This window comes from Peromyscus leucopus, chromosome 3 (genome assembly GCF_004664715.2).
Source record: "Peromyscus leucopus breed LL Stock chromosome 3, UCI_PerLeu_2.1, whole genome shotgun sequence".
Taxonomy (NCBI): domain Eukaryota; kingdom Metazoa; phylum Chordata; class Mammalia; order Rodentia; family Cricetidae; genus Peromyscus; species Peromyscus leucopus.
In genome coordinates, this window is record NC_051065.1 from 149,344,436 (window position 1) to 149,352,599 (window position 8,164).

Sequence of the window (8,164 nt, forward strand, 5' to 3'; positions counted from 1 at the left end):
AGTGTATTTCCAGTTCAAACACACACACTTTCTCTTTAATAAAATCAACGCGAGATGTGGCCAACAGAGCAAAGAAAGAACAAGGGGTACATGGCTATTAGTACCATGTAAAATAAATGTTCTTTTTGCCTTTTGTTTTTATTAGTATATTTCAGTTATACATGATGAGTTTCATCATGACATGGCCATACAAGTATTTAATGAACTTTGATCACATTTGCACACCCCACACCTTCTCCTTTCCCCCCCATTCCCTTCTTCTCAGTTAGTCCCCCTGATGATGAAGGTTCTTTACTTCAAAGACCTGGGGGTATTGTTTTGTTTGCAGCGCTAGGGATTGAACCTTCGGTCTCACACTTGCCAGACAAGCGTTCTACCCCTGGGGGATACGGAAGCGGGGGCCATTGCGGATGGAAGTGGCTGTGGGGGGGGGGGGGGGGGGGGGGGGGGGGGGGGGGGGGGGGGGGGGGCCCTGTGCAAAGTGCTGTGAAGCCTTGTTCCCTTAGGGCCCTTCCAGTAAATTCATCTCCTTTTCATGGTAGGAATGCTAATCTGATTATGGCCCAATTGCAAGCCTTCCTAAACGCAACTGAGATATACCTTCAGTTCAGTTTGTTCTTTTTTAAAAATTACTTTTTAAGTGTGTGTGTGTGTGTGTGTGTGTGTGTGTGTGTGTGTGTAGATGAGTTCAGGGGTCAAAGGTGTAGCTCAGTCATAGAACTAACATAAATGAGGGATTTGTTTTGCAAAATAAATACATAATAAGAGTTGAGTGATTATGCATAAATCTGACTATAAAAACAGGGCATACAAATGATTTTGAAAGCTAGTATGGTGTTGCCCATCTTGGGAGGTGGAGGCAGAAGGATCAGAAATCCAAGGCCATCCTCAGCTACATAAGTTCAAGGCTAGCCTGGGCTACAGAAGACCCTATCTCAGAAAACAAAGGCAAACAAAAATGGTAATAAGGTTTGTTCACTTTATCACCCCTGAAAAAAGGACAAAAATGGGGAGATCACTGTTTCTTTGCAAGCATGAGAACCTAATTCAATCTCCAGGACCCACGTGCTGTCAGCCACAAGCCAGACATGGACACACACCTTTAATCCCAGTACTTGGGAGGCAGAGCCAGATAGATTCTGTGAGTTTGAGATAGCCTGATCTACATAGCAATTTCCAAAGGTAGACATTTGGTAGTAATGACAGCATGGGGAACGGCCACAAGCATATCCTTGGTCCTCAAGGGCCAGCTAGCTTTGCCTGTCTCAAGCAAAAGTAGGACAAAGATTGTCCTCTAATCTATACAGACAGACAGACAGACAGACACACACACACACACACACACACACACCATAAAGTTTGTCCCCGAGAAAAGTGACTTTTGGAATTGTCATGCCTGGGGTGTGGTTCAATTGTAGAGTGCTCACTTAACACTTTTCGGTACTGTGTTCCACTCCCAGCACTGCAGATAATAAAATGCACCAAGTATCCTGACACCTGACAAGTAATAGAGGGTGGAAATGGGTGTCTTCCAGGAAGACAAGCACCGTCTACCACTTTAAAAATAGTCATCAATGTGTGACATCTGTACTGATTGGTTTCTGTCAACTTGACACAAACCTAGACGTATTGGAAGAAGGGATTTTAACTGAGCAAATGCCCCTCCTATTATATTGGCTTGTAGGGAAGTCTTTGGGGCACTTTCTTGATTAATGATTGAAGTGGGGGGACCCAGCTCACTGCGGGTGATGCCATCCCTGGGCAGGTGGTCCTGGATTGTATGAGAGCGCAGGCCGAGCAGGCCAGGAAGCAGCATGCCTCCTCTGGTCTCTGCCTCAGTCCCTGCCTTGACTTCCCTCAATAGACTGTAATTTGGGATATAAAAGTTAAATAAACTCTTTCTTCCTCAGGTTGCTTTTGGTCACAGTGTTTATCCCAGCAACAGGAGCCCTAACTAAGACAACATCTGCCACTTTATTTATATAATAACACTTCATAGTGGGTTTTTTTTCCACGTGTGGACCAGGCTGGCCCCTCACTATGTAGCCTAGGATAACCTTGAACTCCTGATCCTCCCGCCTCCACCAAGAGCTGGTCCCCCTCTCTCAGCCAAGAGGAGTATTTTGTAGAGAAATAGGAACAAACTTTCAGGAAAGGATTAACCCTGAGCCCAGCCAGCCTGAGAGTCCTCAAACTGCTGGCCTGTGTTCTGGCATGCACACCTTGTTGAACTTCCCTTGAAGAGAACCTCTTTCCATCCCTCTCCTGTACCCCAAACCCTGAACTCCCCTAGCAGTCCCCACCCTGGAGATAACTGTCCGGCTCCCAGGGAGGAACGAGCAGATTGCTTCCAGGATGCCCAGTCTGGCTCCTGGGAGTTAGGAGCATGGGAGGGTGAAGAAGCGCCACAAGGAGGGCTGGCTGCCCCGCCGAGGAGAGGGTCCGGGGACCACATCTGGGGATGGGGGTCCTGCCAGAGCGCTTCAGTCCTGTCCTTGGCCTCCATTCCGCCATGCTCGTCTTCTTGGCACGGTCCCAGGCTTTCAGTGTCCTAGGACCAAATCTTCGCACAGTTGACTCAGGGAAGGGAGTGAGGGAGAGGCTGAGACAGAGAGCAGCCGCTCGGTTCTTACCATATTTGAAGCTAAATGATTCTCCTGGGCATGACTAAAAGCTGTCACACAGAGCCAGAGTGTGGTCCCTAGGACTGTGCTTACCCAACATGCAAGAAGCCCCGGCCCACAGGTAGCACAAGAAAGAAAGGCCAACTTCGGAACACTCTCTGAGGTGTTCTCAAGGAACACAATGAACCACCTTCCCCCCACTCCTGGACTGTTGACACCCACAACATCCTCTGCTGTCCACACACATGCTTCTGTTTGCTTGGTCGGTTGGTTGTATCAAGGCAAAAACTCAGCTTTCCCCTCAAAGGGAATAAGAAAGAGTTTATTCTGGAGCCAAATTTCAGTGACCGTGACCCAGCAACACCTTTAGCTCTCTGAAAACACAGTGTTCCAACACAAGGGCAGTTTCTTGGAGTTATTTTTTTTTTAAAGATTTATTTACTTATATATTTTATGTATGAGTACTCTGTCTGCATGTACATCTGTGTGGCAGAAGAGGGCATTGGATCCCCTTATAGATGGTTGTGAGCTACCAGGTGAGTGATGGGAATTGAACTCAGGTCCTCAGAAGAGCAGACAGTGCTCTTAGCTGCCAAGTCATCTCTCCATCCACACATGGAGTGTTTATAGTAATAGAACAAAGAAAGTTATAAATCAAGGCATTTTAAAAATGCATCAGTGGAGGCTGGAGAGATGGCTCATCAGTTAAGAGCACTGGCTGCTCTTCCAGAGGACCTGAGTTCAATTCCCAGCAACCACAGGGCAGCTCACAGTTGTCTGTAACTCCAGTTCAGGGAATCTGACGCTTTCACATAGACATACATGCAAGCAAAACACCGATGCACATGAAATAAAAATAAAATTTAAAATACACTGGTGGAAGCATTAAGTGGGCAGTCCCCAGGGGATGAGGGCATCTTGTCTACAAGCTTCTCATGTCACTTGACAGTGTTCTTAGGCTTCCAATAGTAGAGGATAGATTTTCTTAAGTTAATGTATTTTAAAGGTTTTTATCTGTTTATCAGGACATTAGGGCTGACACAGAGGTGGACAAGGAATGATTCTTTGGGTTAAAGATGCCCAGGAAAAATTGAAATTAGGCTACCAGATAAGCAACATTCCCAAATCTTCTATAGTCATTGAAGTTTTTAGCAGTTGACCAGCCTGTGTAAATAGTTTCTTTCCTGGGGTTCTCATTCACAGTTGATTGGTTGGTTGTTATTTAGTTTGGTTTCTTTTCTTTAAAAAAAAATATTGATTTTTTTAATGATGTGTTGTGTGTGTGTGTGTGTGTGTGTGTGTGTGTGTGTGTGTGTAACTATGTGTGAGTATGTACAAGTGAGTGCAGATACATGAGGGAGCCAGAAGAGGGCACCAGAGTCCCTGAAACAGTGGTTCTTAACCTGTGGGTCAAGACCCCTTTGAAGGTTTCATATCAGATATTTACAATATAATTCATAACAGCAGTGAAATTATAGTTATGAAGTAGCAACTAAATCATTCTATTTGTGGTGGGGGTCACCACAACATGAAGAACTGTATCAAAGGGTCAAGCAGCACTAAGAAGGTTGAGAACCACTGTCTTAGAGCTAGAGTTACAAGTGATTGTGAGCTGCAGAAGTAGGTGCTGGGGACTGAGCCTAGGTCCTCTGGAAGAGCTATGCTTGATCATAACCGATGAACTGTCCCGCCAGCATCTGGCTTGACTTTTTGAAGTAGGGTCTTGTTGTACAGCCCAGCTTGGCCTCTCACTCTCCATCTTTCTTCCTCTACCTCCTAATTGCTGAGCTTAACCACAACTACCCTACATGTTTCTCTGAATTGTCGGGGACAACAACCCTCCCCTATGCCCAAACACAAAGCAGGCGTGTCTGCACTATCCCAATTCCTGAAAGAACCACGAGCATTTCAACCAAATAAGTAGTGTACAAGATGTTCGATGCATACATTAACACCACCACCACCACCACCACCACCAGAAACAATCCATGGCTCTGGAAGTGATTCCAGCTTCTGTCTCTGCTCTCAACTTCAACTCCATCCTCCTGTCTTTCCATTAATGTGTGTGTTTCTCAGGGGGAAAGTTACCCACTAAGATCAAACTTCACACACCGTAACTTAAAAACCAACCCTTGTGGGTTGGGGATGTAGCTCAATGGCAGAGAGAGAGAGAAGGGGGGGAGCCACAAGTCTCTCTGTCCTTCCATACCCCAGGGTAAAGTCTTCCTCCTCAGTCCTTCCCATAGAGCCAGGACGGCTGCTTCCTTGTTCCCAGTGGTTTCTCCCACCTCCAGTGCCATCTCAGCTAAGGTGGTAAGAGCCATTGTCTGCCCATATTGCCCCAGGCTACCTCAACTGTACTTTACCATCAAGAGGTCCACAGTAATGCGGCCTTACAAAGATTAGATTTGAAGTAAATGATTGTTTATGGCCTTGGGGTTTTTTTGGAGGGGTGGTGGTATTTATTTATTTATTTTTTAAGATTTATTTATTTATGTATACAGTGTATGCCTGCAAGCCAGAAGAGAGCACCAGATCTCATTACAGATGGTCGTGAGCCACCATGTGGTTGCTGGGGATTGAACTCAGGACCTCTGGAAGAGCAGCCAGTGCTCTTAACCTCTGAGCCATCTCTCCAGACCTGGTTTGTTTTAAAGCAAACAGGAGCCAGGGAAGCAGCTCAGCAGTGGCACACTTGACCAACCTGTAAAAGGTTCTGGGTCCCATCCCAGCACTGCAAAACTCAGAACAACAAAGGACCGGTCTCAAAGATCCAAATGAAGCCTGTGTAATACTGAGAGGGGAGAGGCTGAGTCTATTATCTCACAAGGGCACCAGTGGGAAGGCAGCATTCATTTAGGTGTGGAAATGTTGGTGTAATGTGAAAACTAGTGGCCTTACATTGTAGACATCTAAGACAGTTTTGAAATATAGAAGCAGCGGGGCCTGGCAGAACAGGTCTGTAATCAAAGCTACTCAGGAGGCCGAGGCTGGAGGTTCAAAAGTTCAAAACCAATCTAGGGTACAGAATGAGCTGAAGGCTAGCCCAGGCAACTTAGTGAGACCCTGTCTCAAAGTCAAAAGAGCTGGTAATGTAGCTACATGACTCAGTCCCCAGCACCACAAAAGAGTAGGTGATGGGAGGGGAGAGGTGGAGCAGAAGGGTGGAGGGGAAAAGGCAAAAAGAAAGAAAATGAAAAAGAAACATACGAACAGCTAACAAACGGTAAAGGTGCCATTGCTCGAGCCTTGCTTGATCCCGAGGAACTGTATTCTATATAATGTTGGTTAGCAAACTCCAGCCACGGGCAAACCCTGCTTTAGTGTGGTCTGCAAGTTTTTTTTAAAAAAATCAAAAGCAGAATAGTATTTCATGGCATGTGAAAATTAAAGCAATCCCAAATTTCAGTGTGAATATGTAGTATTTTACTGGAGCACAGCCACGCTCCTTTATTTACAGTTTTGTGGTACCTTGTGCAAGATGACAAGTGTCAAGTGGTTGTAACAGAAACTGTATGGCTCTCAAAGCCTAAACTATTCACGGTCTGGCCCTTCACCAGGAATATTTCCTAACTCTGCTCCCAAGCACTGCTTTTTAGGCCCTTAATATCTTTCGGATGGGTGTGTATCATTCTGGCTTTTCTAGAAACAGGAGTCTTAAACCAGAGGACCTATTCCACAGAGGGGGCTTACTCTTCTCTCACACAAAAGAAGTATGGTGCACTCGCTTCGGCAGCACGTGTATTAAAATGGGAACAATGCAGAGAAAACTAGCATGGCCCCTGCACAAGAAAGACACGCAAAAGAAGTATGGCTGTGGACGGTGGCACATGCCTTGGATCCCAGCACTTGGGAAGCAGAGGCACGAAGATCTCTGAGTTTGATACCAGTTTGGTCTACATACGGAGTTCCAGGCCAGTAAAAGCTACATGATAAAACTCTGTCTTTAAAAAAGAAAGAAAGAAAGAAAGAAAGAAAGAAAGAAAGAAAGAAAGAAAGAAAGAAAGAAAGGAAGGAAGGAAGGAAGGAAGGAAGGAAGGAAGGAAGGAAGGAAGGAAGGAGGAAGGTAAAGAAAAGAAGGGAGGAATGAAAGAAGGAAGGAAGGAAGGAAGGGAGGGAGGGAGGGAGGGAGGAAGGAAGGAAGGAAGGAATGTGGATGAGCTAGGGAGCTGGCTTCCTTAGGAAAGCTGTTGCTGGTCAAGCGTGAGGACCTTAGTTCGGAGCCACAGAGCCCATGTAAGAAGCCAGTGACATCAGCACCCACAGTCCCAGGTGGACCTCTGGGGTGGGCTGGCCAACTGGTCTGGTCAAATTGGTGAGTTCCAGGTTCGGTGAGAGATCCAATCTCAGAGCGTAAAGTGTAGGTGGCTCAGAGGTAGAAATACTTGCCATGCAAGCCTGATGCCCTGAATTTGATCTCACAATGAAAAAAAAAAGTACATTGGATGGCGCATGCCTGTCATCACTGCACTGAGGAGGCAGAGACAGGCAGAATGCTGGGGCTTGCTGCCAGCCAGCCTAGTCTATTTGGCAAACTCTAGGCCAGTAAGAGACACTATCCCCCTCCCCTCAAAAAATGGCCAACATCCTAGGTTTTCACTTAGCCTCCACACACTCACACAATCAAAAAGGAAAAAAAAGAAAAAAGAAAGAAAGAAACTAGTTTACAGTTGGATGTCTATGTATTTCTTTAGATATCCACCTAAATAAAACCAGGGTCCCATTAGGAAGGCAGAGAAAGACAGTAGGTGAGAGTTAGGAAATGGGCTGTCCACACCCTGAGAACAAGGAGACCTCCATAGCCTTTCCATTGCACATTGTGCAGTAGTTTATAGGTGGAGTTTTTTGTCAGGACTATCAGTCAGCTCTGTCCTTCCAGCCACTCCCAAATAACTATACAGAGACTTATTACTATTAAAAATGCTCAGCCACTAGCTTAGGCTTGTTACTGACTTAGCTCTTGCCGCTTAAATTAACCCATATTTCTTGTATCCTCTGCCAAGTGGCGATACCTTCTTTCAGCATGGCATATTCATCTCCTGCTTCATCTTCATCTCGCTCCTGACTCCCCAGACTCTGCCCTTCTTCTTCTTCCAGAGTCCTCCTGGTCCAGCTCTCCTGCCCAATCTCTTCCTGCCCAACTATAGGCCAGTCAGTTCTTTATTAAGCAATGAGAGTAATACCTATTTACAGTGTACAAAGGCTGTTCCACAGGAGCTCTGTCAAGTACCATTTGCCCTTTTCCAGCAAAGGTCCCCGCTCAGCTTCCTCAGGTCTAGCTCTTGACAAAGCAGATTTGACGTAGAGTGAGGCCTATAGGCTTCACAGCTTCCCTGTGGAACCATGAGGAAACTGGAATTCAGAGAGCACCAGCAGCACACAACCTCACGCTGGTTTCCGGTAGAAGTGGCAGAACTCAGGCCCAGATCTCCAGTCCTAGGACTGTCTGCTCCCCTCTCACATACAATAACAAAACAACCCATTTGGATGGCAATATTCACTTTTGTGGGGAACAGAACCACCCTTCCCCTTCATAAAAA

The 8,164-nt window shown here is 46.0% G+C and overlaps 1 pseudogene; it reads left to right on the top strand.

Annotated features, from left to right (window-relative positions):
* The first annotated feature begins 6,342 nt into the window (after positions 1-6,342).
* LOC114700772 lies at positions 6,343-6,442 on the top strand (annotated as a pseudogene).
* The last annotated feature ends 1,722 nt before the right edge of the window (positions 6,443-8,164 follow it).